Here is a 17423-nt window from a genome sequence, read left to right on the forward strand (position 1 = left end):
TCTGATAGTTTCTCATTAAAATGGAAACAAAATCACATTTCTTCCTTATCCTTAGTGATATCATATGCCTTATCAGATCTTGATTACAGATTGGTCTGCAATCAGGTCCATTTCATAAATATCTCTGTGGAATTTGCTTTACTCTGTGGAATTTACTTTTGACATAGCACTCTTAATGAGAAACCATATGGCGCTATGATTTTTGGCACAATGGACGAGCAATAACTCTGCCACTTCATCATTTAAATCAAAGTTCTTGCCTATCTTCAGTAAGGCCTAACAAGTCTTAACAAGTTAATATACTAGGGAATAAAATTGACCCATCATAACTCTAGATTACTTTTCCTCCCTTTATTAATTTTTATTTCATTGGAGTAATAAATGAACAGCGGGGTTTGTCCTTTGCAGAAGTCTCAGATCTGTGGGAGTTTTACACAGAAACATTCACTCCCTCCCAAAGCACTAACAGACTTGTCAGGCAAATCTTTTAAAACTGGAGTTACTCAAGGGGAAAGACAGTAAGCCCTTTCAAAAAATGCCAGTGTTTTGGAGGAATGGGAATTGATATTTTTTAAAAAATGGAAAATAAACAGGAAGTACTCAGAACTTGCTTTGATAAAGTACCTCTCTTACATATTAATCTTTGGAAAGAAGAAGGAGTCCCGTCCCCCTCTAAATAACTTCAATGATTCTTTCCCAATGAAGAAAGACTTCAAATTAGGTCATTCTACAAAAAGCAGCTTAACTAGGAATGCTATTTTAGTGAGGGATGAGAACAAAATTCCCAAGTTCTAAAACCAGTATAGTTTTAAGAGCCAGGGGTGCCAACTTGAATAAAATATGGGGGGCACACAAACCATGAGGGGGCAGCCTCCTCAAATATTTTATTGTGGGGGGCCGAAGCCCCCATTGCCCTTAGGAGTTGGCTCCTATGTTAAGAGCTATTGGGTGTTAGTATTTATTTTTTATTTATTAGATTTCTATACAGCCATTCATCAAAAGATCTCAGGGCATTTCACAGAATCAAATACAGGATAAAAACAAGTAAATAAGTAAAACAAAACAACAAAGCAATAACCCCTTCCCTTCCCACAGACACATATTAAAAGGATTATCAATCAGTCAAATGTCTATATAATAGATATATAATGAAGCTGCCTTCATATAGATATATAATGAAGCAGACCTTTTAACATCACAGTAATCCAAGTTTATGCACCAACTACCGGTGCTGAAGAAAGTGAAATTGACCAATTCTATGAAGACCTACAACACCTTCTAGAAATGACACCAAAGAAGGATGTTCTTCTCATTACAGGGGATTGGAATGCTAAAGTAGGGAATCAAGAGATAAAAGGAACAACTGGCAAGTTTGGCCTTGGAGTTCAAAATGAAGCAGGGCAAAGGCTAATAGAGTTCTGTCAAGAGAACAAGCTGGTCATCACAAACACTCTCTTCCAACAACACAAGAGACGACTCTACACATGGATATCACCAAATGGGCAGCATCGAAATCAGATTGATTATATTCTCTGCAGCCAAAGATGGAGAAGCTCTATACAGTCAGCAAAAACAAGACCTGGAGCTGACTGTAACTCAGATCATCAGCTTCTTATAGCAAAATTCCAGCTTAAACTGAAGAAAGTAGGAAAAACCACTGGGCCAGTAAGATACAATCTGAATCAAATCCCTTATGAATACACAGTGGAAGTGAGGAACAGGTTTAAGGATTTAGATTTGGTGGACAGAGTGCCTGAAGAACTATGGATGGAGGCTCGTAACATTATACAGGAGGCAGCAACAAAAACCATCCCAAGGAAAAGGAAATGCAAGAAGGCAAAATGGCTGTCCAACGAGGCCTTACGAATAGCGGAGGAGAGGAGGCAAGCAAAATGCAAGGGAGATAGGGAAAGATACAGGAAACTGAATGCAGATTTCCAAAAAACAGCAAGGAGAGATAAGAGGGTCTTCTTAAATGAGCAATGCAAAGAAATAGAGGAAAACAATAGAATGGGGAAAACCAGAGATCTGTTCAAGAAAATTGGAGATATGAAAGGAACATTTCGTACAAAGATTACCATAATCAAGGACAAAAGTGGTAAGGACCTAACAGAAGCAGAAGACATCAAGAAGAGGTGGCAAGAATACACAGAGGAATTATACCAGAAAGATATGGAGGTCTCGTACACCCCAGGTAGTGTGGTTGCTGACCTTGAGCCAGACATCTTGGAGAGTGAAGTCAAATGGGCCTTAGAAAGCACTGCTAATAACAAAGCCAGTGGAAGTGATGATATTCCAGCTGAACTATTTAAAATTTTAAAAGATGATGCTGTTAAGGTGCTACACCCAATATGCCAGCAAGTTTGGAAAACTCAGCAATGGCCAGAGGATTGGAGAAGATCAGTCTACATCCCAATTCCAAAGAAGGGCAGTGCCAAAGAATGCTCCAACTACCGCACAATTGCGCTCATTTCACACGCTAGCAAGGTTATGCTTAAAATTCTACAAGGCAGGCTTAGGCAGTATGTGGACCGAGAACTCCCAGAAGTGCAAGCTGGATTTCGAAAGGGCAGAGGAACCAGAGACCAAATAGCAAACATGCGCTGGATTATGGAGAAAGCTAGAGAGTTCCAGAAAAACGTCTACTTCTGCTTCATTGACTATGCAAAAGCCTTTGACTGTGTCGACCACAGCAAACTATGGCAAGTTCTTAAAGAAATGGGAGTGCCTGATCACCTCATCTGTCTCCTGAGAAATCTCTATGTGGGACAAGAAGCTACAGTTAGAACTGGATATGGAACAACTGATTGGTTCAAAATTGGGAAAGGAGTACGACAAGGTTGTATATTGTCTCCCTGCTTATTTAACTTATATGCAGAATTCATCATGCGAAAGGCTGGACTAGATGAATCCCAAGCAGGAATTAAGATTTCCGGAAGAAATATCAACAACCTCAGATATGCAGATGACACAACCTTGATGGCAGAAAGTGAGGAGGAATTAAAGAACCTTTTAATGAGGGTGAAAGAGGAGAGCGCAAAATATGGTCTGAAGCTCAACATCAAAAAAACCAAGATCATGGCCACTGGTCCCATCACCTCCTGGCAAATAGAAGGGGAAGAAATGGAGGCAGTGAGAGATTTTACTTTCTTGGGCTCCTTGATCACTGCAGATGGTGACAGCAGTCACGAAATTAAAAGACGCCTGCTTCTTGGGAGAAAAGCAATGACAAACCTAGACAGCATCTTAAAAAGCAGAGACATCACCTTGCCAACAAAGGTCCGTATAGTTAAAGCTATGGTTTTCCCAGTAGTGATGTATGGAAGTGAGAGCTGGACCATAAAGAAGGCTGATCGCCGAAGAATTGATGCTTTTGAATTATGGTGCTGGAGGAGACTCTTGAGAGTCCCATGGACTGCTAGAAGATCAAACCTATCCATTCTTAAGGAAATCAGCCCTGAGTGCTCCCTGGAAGGACAGATCGTGAAGCTGAGGCTCCAATACTTTGGCCACCTCATGAGAAGAGAAGAATCCTTGGAAAAGACCCTGATGTTGGGAAAGATTGAGGGCACAAGGAGAAGGGGACGACAGAGGACAAGATGGTTGGACAGTGTTCTCGAAGCTACGAACATGAGTTTGACCAAACTACGGGAGGCAGTGCAAGACAGGAGTGCCTGGCGTGCTATGGTCCATGGGGTCACGAAGAGTCGGACACGACTAAACGACTAAACAACAATGAAGCTGCCAGAGCATTCTACAAATGGGGAGCCACTACAGAGAAGGTCCGTTCTCATCTTGCCACCCTCCAGACATCACGTGAAGGAGGCACACAAAGAAGGGTCAAAGTCCACGATGGTTTATATGGGGAGAGGCGGTCCTTCAGGTATTGTGGTCCTGAGCCATTTAAAGCTTTATAGGTCAAAACCACTGTCATTCTGCAAAATTTCACATGTCCACATTTTGCAATGCCGTTCTCCAGCTGTGCACATGTGCAGCTTTTGAAGGATGACTGTGTTTCAGCTCACACATTGTTTAAAAAGTGCAAATGTCATCTTTAAATGCAAAGTGAATTGAATTTCTCCCCCAGCGCTAAGAGAAAGAGCCCCATTTTTTCTGACCTTTCCTTGAAACCCCATACAGAGGTTGTTGGCATGAGGTCTCCAGCACTCCCCCAAACCCATATAAAATGTTATTAAGAAAGATTATAAAAATAGAAGGGTCTTTTCTCTGCTGCCTGCCTGGTTGGTCCATTCTTTATCCTCCATCTCTCCCTTCTTTTCCCCTCCTCCTTACCAAATATTGGCTGTCACCACTGCAGCATCTTTCTTAAAATAAAAATGCATCAAGCAATGGTCCAAACAGTTGTGCCTATCTCTTTAGTTCTCAAAGTGCCTCTGGAACCATGTGGGTATGACTGTTCCAAGTGCAGCAACACTTTCTTACAAAGAAAATCAGATGTATCGCCTGCCCCTTATGATGCTGTCATTTAGTATTATTGGGCCTTGTGCCTGGTATTCTTGCCCGAGCAGATCCACTGGATATTATAAATGCTTTTCTAAGATTTATTTATTATTTCTATCATACGCCCTTTTTCTTTTTAAAAAAAGGATTTGTGACTTCTGCTTAAATTATTATGCATACAAACAGGACTCGTAGCATTCCAGAAGTTTGAAAAGCTCAAACATAACATTGGAATGATATGAACAATCCATTTTTATTTTATTTCACATGGGAAGCTTCTGTTCAACCTATTGTTTTCTCCATAAGGTGGAAGAACCTCCCCCCCTTCCAATAATGCCGACTATCCTCAGTGTTGTTGGCCAGAACAAATATATCTGTCACAGAAAGCTAAGGAAAGGTACTTAGAAAAAATCATGTTCTATGCTACACTGGGTCTGGTGAAATAAACAGCATTCTGAAGCTAATGATACAAAACAGCATGTTTCAGAATTAGTATCATTACTGCTAACATTGTTCCTGTGGACAATATAGATTGCCGAGTCACCATAATAGCTTCTTTTGTAGTGATAGCTCTGCCATGGCAGGTCATTGTAGTCTCGCACACTTGAAGAAATGCGCTACTTAACACACTGGAGCTGTTCATGCTATTATGATAACTTTTCCTTCATCTTCCAGATCAATCTCTTACTGGATTTCATTGTTATTAAGTAAATAAAGGCTTAGATAGAGTCGCTGTCTATTTAATCCATGACAAAATCCCAGCTCTGAAACAATAGCCCATCAATACGGCAGGAAACTACTTGCCAACCCTCTCTTGTACTAGAAAGCTTTGCTGGTGTGAAGTTGTTGTTCCTAAAGAGCTTGGCAGTGCAGGAACCAGAGATGTGTACACCAGGACACATGCACATATCCAAATGTACCGGTCCCTACACCAGGGGGTAGAGACATTGTGGACTTCCAGATGTTGCTGGATGCCAACTCTCATCAGCCAATCCAGCATGGCCAGTGGACAGGGATCGTGGTATCTGTAGCCCAACAACATCTGGAGGACTACTGGCTCCCCACCCCTGTCCTGTACCAACAACATTGATGCTTGATACATATAACCCAAGGGAGAGGAAAGAAGGAGAGGGGGAAAGTAACACTGCTAAATTGTTCACCTATTTATTTAAACCAGAGCAGCACAAGGGTCTAGAGGCAGGGACCATGATTACTCTTGACCAGTGCTACCACCTTTAGGCATTTCCATTTTCATGAACCTATCAAGCGTTGTATAACATCTCCCTTCCTTATTTGATGCATGTCATAGAGCAGGGATGTCCAACCAGTCTATCGCGATCTACCGGTAGATACCCGGCTGATCCTGGTAGAACGCGGGATCCTTATCATGTACAAAAAGTTATTTGGGGGGGGCTAAAAAAAACCCTCTGTGCAATCCTCCCCCCAAAAGCTCAACAACTCTGGGCAATCCACCCACCCCACGCACGCTCCTCCTCCCTCCAGTGACAATGGGTAGATCACTACCAGTTTTTTTTATATACTGGGGGTAGATCACAGTCTCTTGGGAGTTGGACATACATGTCATAGAGGAGACCTGACTGCTTATGTAGCTTCATATCACCAAATGCATTGAATGCACAAAGACCACCTTTAAGCACTGTAACAAATTTTTAAAAGTGTTGGGTTTGGAGCCTGTAAATTAAGGTTTAGAAATGGCTCTCCATTCTTTTTCACACTATTTGTATCAGTTGGTATTACATTCAAATTTCATATTATATACTGGAAATGCTATATAACTATATTCACTGGGATGGCAGACAATCAGCATCTCTGATCTTGTGCTTAAGCAATGGCCTGGTTCATACATAACCCTAAAACATGGTTTATTAAACTATGGTTATGTGTGAACCCAGCACAGCAGTTTAACTATAATTTATTAATTAGAATTAAAGGTTGCTTGTTAATAAACATTTTTAGATAGTTTATAAACCTTAATGTTAATTATAGCTTAGCATTTGGTGCAAACTGAGTCTCCTCCTTAAGGAGTCTTCACTACCCAAATGCTACAGACATAAGTGAAGAGCAGTTCTTCCTGGCTTGTGTCTCCTTTAATGGGAGATGTAATATACCAAGATATGACGTGATCTATTTCCAGATTCTTCATATTTAACTATGGTTAATCTTAATTAACTATGACCAAGGTTAACCATGGCTTAAGCTTATATGCAAACCAGGTCAATGTGGTGAGATTTGACATTCTGAAATGTATTTTAGAAAAAAATAGACTGAAAAATGTACATAGATGGAAAATCAATATCTGAATGTATCCAGGATGCAAGGAAATGTGATGTTTGCAGATAAGGTTTCCAAATCTCTTCAGTTTACTCTGCTTTCAAGTTAGGGAAGGACAAATTAGTCTATTTCTAGTTTATTTCCAGTCTGTGTCACTTTTCCATGTGTCCATCCCATCCTGTTTCTGCATTAATTAGGATCTTTTCAAAAACAAAATCTGCATGAAAATTTATAATTAAATTTGCATTTTAAACTTGACATCTTAAATTGCATTGGCTGTCAAAGTATACATTTTAAATTAGGATCACTTTGAATGGTTAAGTTAGCCATCACCAGGCTGTTGACCTGCAGATGTTGTTGTTGTTGTTAATTTAATTTGTATACGGCTCTATACCTATAGATCTCAGGGTGGCACACAGACTACAAATCCCACCATCCCTGTCCATTGGATATTCTTATGGAAGTTGTAATCCACAACCTTTGGAGGGCACCCAGTTGGGAAAGCCTGCCTTAAGCTACACCCCCCAAGGATTTTGCAGTTCCTCCCCGGTGCATAGCATATACACATCTGAAGGCATCCTGTTAGCTGGTTCATAAATGAAGATGCTGAGTAGCATCAATCACAGGAATTACCTCTTTTAAACCTTCTATTGATACAGGGCAAAGCCAGAGAACCTTAGACAGAGCTTTCTTCCATTCTCCGAGGCACCTCTATTTACAGCTTCCTAGGCCTAGTTCTCATGCATGTGTTAAACCTTTGTCTGGGCTGGACTACCTCAAACTACAGGCAGAGGCTACTCCAAACCTGATTCTCTGTAGAGATGGTGAACTCTCCTTCTTTGGAGGTTTTTAAGCAGAACATAGGATAGCCATACGTCATGTATGCATTAATTGAGACTCCTGCATTGCAGGGGGTTGAACTAGATGACCTTTGGTTACCCCTTCCAACTCTACAATTCTATGATTCTATGAAATCCATTCACACAGAAAACTATCTTGTCAGGCAGGTTTCTACTCTAGCATTGTCCTTTGATAGCCCAGACTTCAATGAGAAATTGGCTATAGATTCATGAAGAATTCTTACCCTTGTGGTTTGTGTAGATGCTTACCAGTATTTCTCTTCAAACCACATTTCTGAAGGTGTGTTTAATCAAGACATATTGCAAGGTTTAAAAAATTGCTTCAGAAGCGAGTTCTTGCCGCTTCCAACTTTCTTTGCACATTATGCTTCCTAGAACATGAAGATGGCATTAAATTCTACTTTTGGAACATTAGTAGAAAGGATTGATTGGAGTCACATTCAATGAAGCATCCCAGTTGTAATCCTATAACCCTGAAACAGAAAATGCAAAAGAAAATAACATGCCATGCTTCCGTAGGTCGTAAGTATCTTAATTGGCTGCATTCATGGCTTAATGGTGCTTTGGAGAAATTATACAAGTACCTTTCTTTAGTCCAGTAAAATTAAAATACATCTGACTGTCACAAGATGGTATTGTGCGTAGCCAAAAATAATCTCAGTGAGAATTCTACATAGCTTGCCTTGAAAATGCTTAGAGCCTCGCTAACCTTTGAAAGTCCCTAAGGGTTCAGAATATGCTACTTGCTTGATGCAAATGTATAACTGTTGTTAACATCACTAAGAGATGTGCATTAAAGGAGAATTACTATAGGCCCCTAGTAAAGCTGAATCTTTCCTCCTGTCAAACTCTACAAGTGCAGGGCATTAGGCTGCAGCAGTTAAAAGCTCCCCACAGAGCTTATTAATAGCTTCTCCTTAACCCCATCAATCACTATCCTTTTGGGAATATATATTATAGTGGTAGCCTAAACTCAAAGTCTCTTACAATATGCAACACAACTGTCATGCTGTCCGGCCACAATCCCCCATCCAGTTCAGAGGGGGAAAGGTGGCATCACCTGGGAAGCCACCCCCCCCCCGAAAAAAATCCAGTTCCTGGACAATTGAGACAAGACTCTCCCAGTTCAGAGGACACCTTTCCAATTCATCCCTTCCTGCATACAGGCCAGCAATTGCAGAATAGTGTAATTGCCCTTTAAAAGAAGATCACTCATTTGATGGGGCTACTAGGAGGTTGAGGATAGCCAGCCTTCAGAAGCTACCAACACACTGCTGAAGCAACTACTCTCTCTAACTAGCATTGCCTGCTGTGAGCTCTCCAGGGTGCTGATAAGGTGCCTTGTCTTGCATTAAACAACCAAGCCCTCTTCCTAGGGAAATCTGGAAATTGCAGCTCTGTGAGGGGAATAGGTGTCGCCAGCACCCTTACCAAACTATAGTTCCCATGATTCCTTGGAGGAAGCCACAACTGTTTAAAATTATATGATACTGCGTTAAATGTACAGTGCAGATGGAGCCCATCATTATGTTCCAGCCAGATTCCTATGGAAGCCCAGAAGCAGAGCATGAATGCAACAGTGCTCTTCCCTTTTGCAATTTCAAGCAACTGGTATTCAGAGGCAATATACAATTTGTAGGCGTGTAGACTGTGTGCATGATGAGCACCCTGGGATTAGGAGAAGGCAAAGCCAGTGTGATTTTTCCTTCCTCCTCTATGTGCTCAGCCTACCTGTTTTCTGACCATGTGTGAAAAGGTTTGCATGTGGGGTGGTGGGAACAAAAAGCACAAATGAGATGAGGGAAGGCAAATGAGAAATGGTCAGATTGCAAGGCAGCACCAATTACATTAATAATATCCTCCTCCCTATGTTATTAGCCATATTAGTACACAGTAATTGCACATTCCTTCTCACAGCTTGGCATAATGTGGTTGTTTGCAGCCAGATTCTCCAAATATTTGAGCAGCTGCATGTTGTCTCAGTGTCTCTGCTATGGCAGCTATGCATGCAAATTTCGAGTACGCACCAAGCCACAAAAGAGCCTCTGATATAGTTTTACCATAGGCAACGGCAAAGTTCTATTTGTACTTATCCCACAAAGAAAATCCCAATGCAACAATTGGTCAAAAACCCAATTAAACATGTTTCCAACAACACTACACAGTACTGGAAACTGAAAAATTCTTTGCTAGCTATTGGGCATGGGCATGTGTTATAGGTTACATGCTGCTTTGATCAGTGCTCAGTTCAAGAATAAAAAGCAGGGGCAGTACAAGGTGCAAAAGTGAGTCATAAGCTCAGATATTGGCTGTTTGACAACGCACATCTTTTAAAGAGTTCCAGCTTGCGTTGTCAACCGACTGTGTTTTGCTTGTGTGTTTCTATGTGCACTTCTGTTCAAAGGTAAGTTTTGACAGTGCATTTGAAGGGTGAGAAATGCTCCCTATTTACATTTTTAAAATATTCATTATGTAAATGCCTGAAGCCTGTGGTTTTCAATTGCCTTTCTAGCAGTGGTCAAATGATGAAGGCAATCTGTTTAAACAAACTGGCATATAAGATAGCTTTTGCCGTATGTCGCACATTTGCCACTCCATCTGCTAGGTAATAAAGCAAGCAAAAAAAAAACCCCAGCCTGACCAGTCCCTTGGGTGTTCTTGTTGACTTTTAGAAACCAAACACCTTCTTTAACCCAATTTATTTATTTAGGGCTTTTTATAGCTATTGCTACTTTGCAATCCAAAGCAGGTATGTGAAAATAAACCAAGGCCTTTGGAAAAAATTGCCACACCAACTTGCTTCTCTTGGTTCTTTGTCCTTTCCCTCATTTGTTTCTTCCATTCATGCACAGTTTCACAAATGATTACCAATTTGTGCAGTTAGCAGGTGATTTTTTTAATGCAGAAATGTTGATACTATTAAGGCCTGGTATAAATGACCATATGTATCATTAGGAAGGGCGTATAGAAAGCCATTTCTCTCCACGCTGCAATTATTTTATTCTTCCGGTGAGTGAAATAACTACTATCTGGTTGTGGGTGCAAGTTGTCAGGCATTGAAGTGGGAATAATGTGATTATTCCCATTGATGAGTGTTTTAGGAGATCCATTGCTTTAAAGAGGGAAATTTCCCCATCAAGAGTGTTGTTGTGAGTTCTTCAACCCCTACCCCATAGACATAGCTGCCAAGTTTTCCCTTTTCTCGCGAGGAAGCCAATTCAGCATAAGGGAATTTTCCTTTAAAAAAGGGATAACTTGGCAGCTATGCCCATAGAGGTTGGTGTTTTCATGCTTTAGACACAGATTTATAACATTTTCATTATCATTTAAAATAATTTTCCATGTTTCTAAACTTGATTGTAAGTCGTCTGGAGACTGCCTTGTGTGAGGTGACTGACAACATCAATAAATGAACAAATCATGTTAAAACCCTAGCTCTCAAATTATAGCTAGATACGATATATTCTGGTGCTGATAAAGAGTATTCAGATGACAGGAAAAAGCGCTTCTGAAAATGGCTGAAATTCTCTGGCTCCACCCAAACAGCTGGCCTGTGTTCAGTGATTATCCGGCCACACGCAGTTCCGGCTGCTGCGCAGTCAGATTAGATTAGCAATGGAAGTTAGAGAGGAGCTGTTGTGTTTTACACTTGTGCTGACATGATTTCCATTGTCTTTCTATGTCTGTTTAATGTAACACATTCCATGTTCAAACCTGGAATCGTAAACCTTTGTTTTGTCTGCAGCTTTGCTTTGGAGCAGAAGCTCACAAAAGAGGAAGCCACTAACTGCGATCCATCACAATGTATTTTCCCCACCCTTTTTTTATATTACCTCTATTGTACTTGAGATTGTATATTGTTGCTTCATGCTGATTTGTGTTAGGTTTAAATGTTCTGCATTTTATTTTGTCATGCTGCTCTGCAGTGAAAGGGAGCCAGCCAAATAGAGCTTTGTTCTATATTTTTGTTTGTTTATATACTACATTTATGTTCCAATTATGAAAATGGACTAGTAAAGAAAAACCCCAAATCTCCGTTCCCCTCTAATACAGATGCTTTCTGCCCTCTGGCACCAAGTAAAAAAGGATCTTAAATGAGTATACTCCTCAACTTATTAGTTATCACCTAATTACAAAGCTGTGCAGACATATCAATAAAACCAAGGTTCAGTTCATAGCATTTTTCTAGGCATCAACATAGAAGTTCGTATTCTCATTAAATGACTGTGCAGTTGGGCATTCTAGCTGGGCAAAATTTCTGTTGAAGAATAGTTGTGTATGTTATCTTTTGTAATGAACCTGAAGAGCCTCAGATGAAAGCTGATGGATAGTAATATAGTAGTGGATCATCGTCGTCGTCATCGTCATTTATTAGAATTTTAGCCAGCAGTGTGTTCCCATCTCAAACTTATGTGGCACTAACTGCACAATTAATTCTGCCATCACTTTCCAGCACCTTGCTGTGTGAATGATACATAGGTAGTATTAGTCCTTTTCAGACGTTCTAATGAGCAAAACTAAAGCTCTCTCCATGACTGGGAATTCTGATAGAGCACAGTTCACAGATTCATAGAATTGTAGAGTTGGAAGGGACTCCAAGTGTCATCTAGTCCAGCCTCCTGTAATGCAGGAACCACAGTTAAACAATGTCTAACAGATTGGCCATCCAATCTCTATATAAAAACCTCCAGGGAAGGACATTTCACCATCTTCCGACATAGTTCGTCAAATAGCTCTTACCACCAGAAAGTTCTTCCTAGTGTTTATTCAGAATCTCCTTTCTTGTACTTTGAATTCATTGGTTAGGGTCCTACTCTCTGCAGCTACTACATTCCATATGACAGCCCTTCAAATAGTTGAAGATGGCTATCAATCATCTCTCAGTCTTCATTTCTCCAGGCTAAGCATACCCAACTCCCTTAAACATTCTTCCTCAGAACACACTTTCTATACTTCCCTCATCGGGTGTCCTTTGCTCTCTGGCTGCCCAGCTCCTTCCCACAGAGGACTGAGTCATGGCCATCAGCTTTACCTGAAAAAAAAAGATGACACAATAATGGAAAGCCATATCAAGCACAATTAGCTGTGATAGTCTTCAAGACATGCCTTCAAAAATGTAAAAAGTGAGAAAGCCTGCTGAATCTCTGCACGAGAATGGAGACACTAGGCGCCCAACTTCTAGCTGAGGTCAGTTGGACTTCTGGTGATTATTTACAGTGGATGATCTTAGTGATTTGGCCTGGGATATAAAGGCTCAGGCAGTTCTTAAGGTTGTTCGGGGCTCTGTATACCAAGTTGTTCAGAGCTTTATATATCAATGCAAGAATCTTGAAACTAGCCTGGTAGGATATAGACAGCGAGTACAGGTGGTTTAGCAGAGACGTCACATGTTGTTGTCTGTCTGCCCCCATTAACTAGCTGCTGCACCAGCTAGACCTTCCAGATCAGGCCCAAGCACAGGCCCCACATAGAGTGCACTGCAGTAATCCAGTCTTCATGTTACCAAAGCATGAACTACAATGACCAAGTTATCCTGATCTAGAAATGACCGTTGGTGGCATAACAGTCAAACCTGGTGAAACGAACATCTCACCACCAAAGCAACACATATATATATATATATATATATATATATATATATATACACACACACACACACACACACACACACACACACACACACTCTGTATATTTAAATACAAATCTTGGTAGGGATTTCTTTTTGATTAATGCAGAAGCAGGAGGCCTTGGACTTAATCATGGACATGTGCGAAATCGACAGGGACTGGAAATGGTCTGCTCCATCCATCCCTACCTTGCATTGATCTAGCTGGGCTTTTCTTCTGTTCTTACACTCCACTTAGAACATAAAAAAGATAAAAGTGTCTCAGTTCAAATGCAGTGCTGAGGTAATACTTGTTCACACAGTTGTTATCAAGGCATAAGGCCAAAATACTGTCCCTTCTCATCTGTTCATCAAATAAGTCTTTCATTTAGTAGGATTCAGAGCTGTCTTTGGAACTACACAAACAAGGGTTTTTTTTGCCATCTCCCCTCATTTCTGTGCCTCAACGCTTCACTGCCATGGAAACAGTGTCCACAGTTCTGGAGCTTGTGCAGAAATTTGTGTCCCCCTGTCACCCAATGGGATTCTCTTGCACTGCATTTCAAACTCTGCTACAACTCAGTATGTGGTAAATTGGTTTGCAGCCAAGTACTCAGTCTCAACAAGACCATGGACTGCAATGTCAGGTGGTTTGTTTTTAATATACTTAGTTCACCATTTAGAAACAGATGGAATTGTGGTGAAGTATTTAAGCGTAAAGTATTGTCTTCGAGCAAAATACTTCAGTCTGACACTCTCTAACTATGGCTCAGTATCTTTCTGAAGGATTAGATGATGATACCAAGACAAGATATCATAATCTAAGAGATCCGCTGCCACAGGGAGGCATGTATATAAATACTTAGAGAATGTCACCAAGGTGCTACTTCAAAAATAATAGCAGAATGCACAGATCATGGAATGGTCACATGCCAATAAAGTGTTAGAAAGAAGTTACTAGGAAACAGATGGGAAGAAAATTCCAACAGCACAACCCCATTATATAAAACTATAATATGTGTAAGGCTGAAATACTATATCCAGTCCTTCAAAAAGTGATTATACATACACACACACACACACAGAGAGAGAGAGAGAGAGAGAGAGAGAGAGAGAGAGAGAGAGAGAGAGAGAGAAGCCCATTTTTCTACATGATGTTTTACAAAGGTAAGGTGGGTTGTTGCCCCAAACACCTTACAACAGAGGAAAGGGGAAAGGAAAGGAAAGCATAGGTCAACATGGGGAGAATATGTGACAATCACATGTACTTTGACTTAGTTACGGCATGGAAGGGGTCGCCAGTTTTTTGTACCGGTGGACACATTAAGAATGTTGAGAAAGTGTCACAGGCACCACTCACAAGATGGCTGTTATAAGCTGTATGGCATCATACAAAATGGCTGCCACAACTAAAAAAAGAGCAAGAAAAGAGACACAAATTCAAAATACCATGGGCATGCCCCCATCAGTAGGAGGGGGGAGAGGAGGAAGAGGCAACAGTTGCTTATGTATTATGGATTTTTGAGGGGATATTTACTGAGACTTTATAAAAGCACCATGGGCCACCCATGGGCACCCATTTGGCTACAACTAAGCCATGTTCTTTGGCTTACTTATAATTAGGGTGACAATATAAAGGCTTCCCATAAAAGGTGAGATTTGAGAATGGAGTTTTAAAAAAATTAAGTGAGGTGGTTGCACAATTCGCTTCCAGGAGGCTGCTCCAGGCATAAATGAGAAAGGGTAGAATCATTTCAGAGGAGACATTTGGATGCCTGATGGAAGGCGAATTGCAGTGGACGGGAAACGCTGCTGCATGCAAGTGAATTTGGGGGGAAAGGAAACAGTCTTTTAACAGCCCAATGGTCATGGAATGTTGAGGAATGAAACAGCCAGGGAGTAAAGGAAAGAGAATGGCTGGAATCCTGAACAGCAGCACACCACACTTTGTTGCGAGCCCCACTTGTATTCTTTAAGTAAAATCTCGCTTATCGCTTGATGCCATGTACTTTATTAGTTGCTTGAAATAATACCATGGATCCTGCAGCCTAATCACATTTTAGTACCATATTCATTCCAGAAACAATTAACACTTTCTTGGTTTTGTATAAGCCCCATAGTGATTGCAAATTAGATGCCAATTGAGTAGTGACGGTGCAGTGTGAACTTAGCGCAACCTTAATGCTTTTCCTCCACTGCAGTCATATTTCATACTTAGTGTTTGAATTATTAAGCTTAATTGTAGTCTTGCTAAAGCCACCAAAGTCATATTTATGGGATTTATATGTGTCATGGGCTGCTGACAGCTTTATGAGTGGAATTGATCAGAGCATCTTGATACATTTTGGTACTTTCTTTCCCCTTTATAATGAAATGATGGCTTTTGCAGTAGGCCTTCAAAATTTTAATGGCCGTTCTTCTGTGAAAACTTATATTTTATAAATCTGCATAGCTTTAGATTTTATTCCACTGCTCATTTCCTAATGGGGTGATAATCCAGAAAATATTTTTCCCCCCCCCCGAGGTTGTTGAGGCAAAGGAGGAGACTAAGTTTATGTCTTAAGTTTACTGTGTCTTCCTGTGGAATCCAATCGTTAATAATACTGGGCTTGCATTGAAGCTAACAACAATGTTCAAGTTTGTTACCTATATACATAGTATATATATGGAGGGGTTCACAGCATTAACACCCTAAAAGGGTCTTGCTTCTCCCACAGCTGAAGCCTCAAGTAGAAGCCAACCGTGGCTCCCCCTTTGCCTTTCCAGCCCTCCACTTTTTTCCTCTAGGTCACATCACAGCAAGCTCTGCCCTCTCACTCAGGCTTTGTTCTTTTAACTATCCAAGAGTTGGAGGAGGGGCCTAACACATTTTGTGTCTGGCAATATTCCCTTTTCCTTTGTTCTCTTAATGGCCCATCACTCAGGTGATGACCTCAACACAGGAAGTTAGCTTGGCTTGTATTTTAAAACTTGCTGGATCCAGGGATCAAACAGCTTGATTAGATTTTAACACCCACAAACTCATGGCAATATATATATATATATATATATTATTATACTCTAAATCGCTTCATGATGAAAGGTGAATGCAGGGGAGGATGGCTCCAGGATTTTATTTTATTTTATTTATTATTTATTTTGGAGCAGGAGTGATTATATCATCTGCCAGAGCACCAGGGACATTCCTTGCAAGTGAATGAGGCTTTCTGATTTCTTTGTGGCATAGGGGAATTCAGAGAACAAACAGAGACTGGGAACATCTTCCCTTTTCTTTGATGGCTTTCCTAGGTCCTAGTTGCAGTTTAAATGGTAACACTGTTTTACAATATTGTTTCCAGTCACTATGCCACTTATCATAAACCATTATTTAGCACAGCAGCGTGGAACAAGCTTCCCCGTGAAATTAGGCCTGCATAGATGACTTTCCATGGTATACTAAAATTACTCGTAATATTGAGCATTTATTGTATTTTTTGCTTTGAAAAGCAGGGTATAAGTTCCTTAATTAATTAATTAATTAATGAAATAATAAATCAGTTGTGGATTTTTGTGCACGAATAGCCTGATTTCCACCACCCCTCTAGTTCCCCACCACCACCTTCATTGTGAGCATCAATATTTCTTGCTCCATTTCCCAGCTTTGCTCTTCTAATCCTTTACATATTTGTAATTTTTCAGCTAGCTGTACTCCCCGCACCCCCTCCAAACGGATTCCAATGTACTGCACATTATGACAGTCAAGGAGAACCTTTGTATCCATCTGTTAACTCTGCCGGCTGAGGAAAATTACCGTGTTCATTTCAAGAAGTGATTTCTTTGCTCCACTGTATCTGGAAATTACACCTTTTTTCCAGGTCATTTGTATGTGGAGGAATACAGAGTGAGCCTAAAAGCGAAGCAAGGCGGCATTAGCCAACTCAGCTTGTTATCTCTCTTGGATACTGCTAATAATGGAGGCTTCCCTTTTCTCTCTCTGCATAAGGCCCCTGATTCATAATTCGCTCATCTCACATTGCATGACATTTGCAATTAAAAGAATGCAATGTGCCAGCTCCCAGGAGTAAGCCTTTGTGTGTGTGTATTTCTACCCTTTCCCCCTTTGGTCAGAGTGTATCCACTACTTCACCTCTTTCCTCCAGTTCAGTAATGCCCTGAAATGAATTCAGATTTGTCAGACAAGCCTGTTTCTCCTTTCATGAAGCTGT

General features: G+C 40.7%; 1 protein-coding gene across 3 annotated transcripts in view; it reads left to right on the forward strand.

Moving 5' to 3' along the window:
* CCSER1 (coiled-coil serine rich protein 1) overlaps positions 1-17423 on the forward strand; it is a 706782-nt gene that overhangs the window by 631756 nt on the left and 57603 nt on the right. The gene's annotated exons all lie outside the window — the stretch shown is intronic.

The sequence above is a fragment of the Zootoca vivipara genome, chromosome 9 (assembly GCF_963506605.1).
Source record: "Zootoca vivipara chromosome 9, rZooViv1.1, whole genome shotgun sequence".
Lineage (NCBI taxonomy): Eukaryota > Metazoa > Chordata > Lepidosauria > Squamata > Lacertidae > Zootoca > Zootoca vivipara.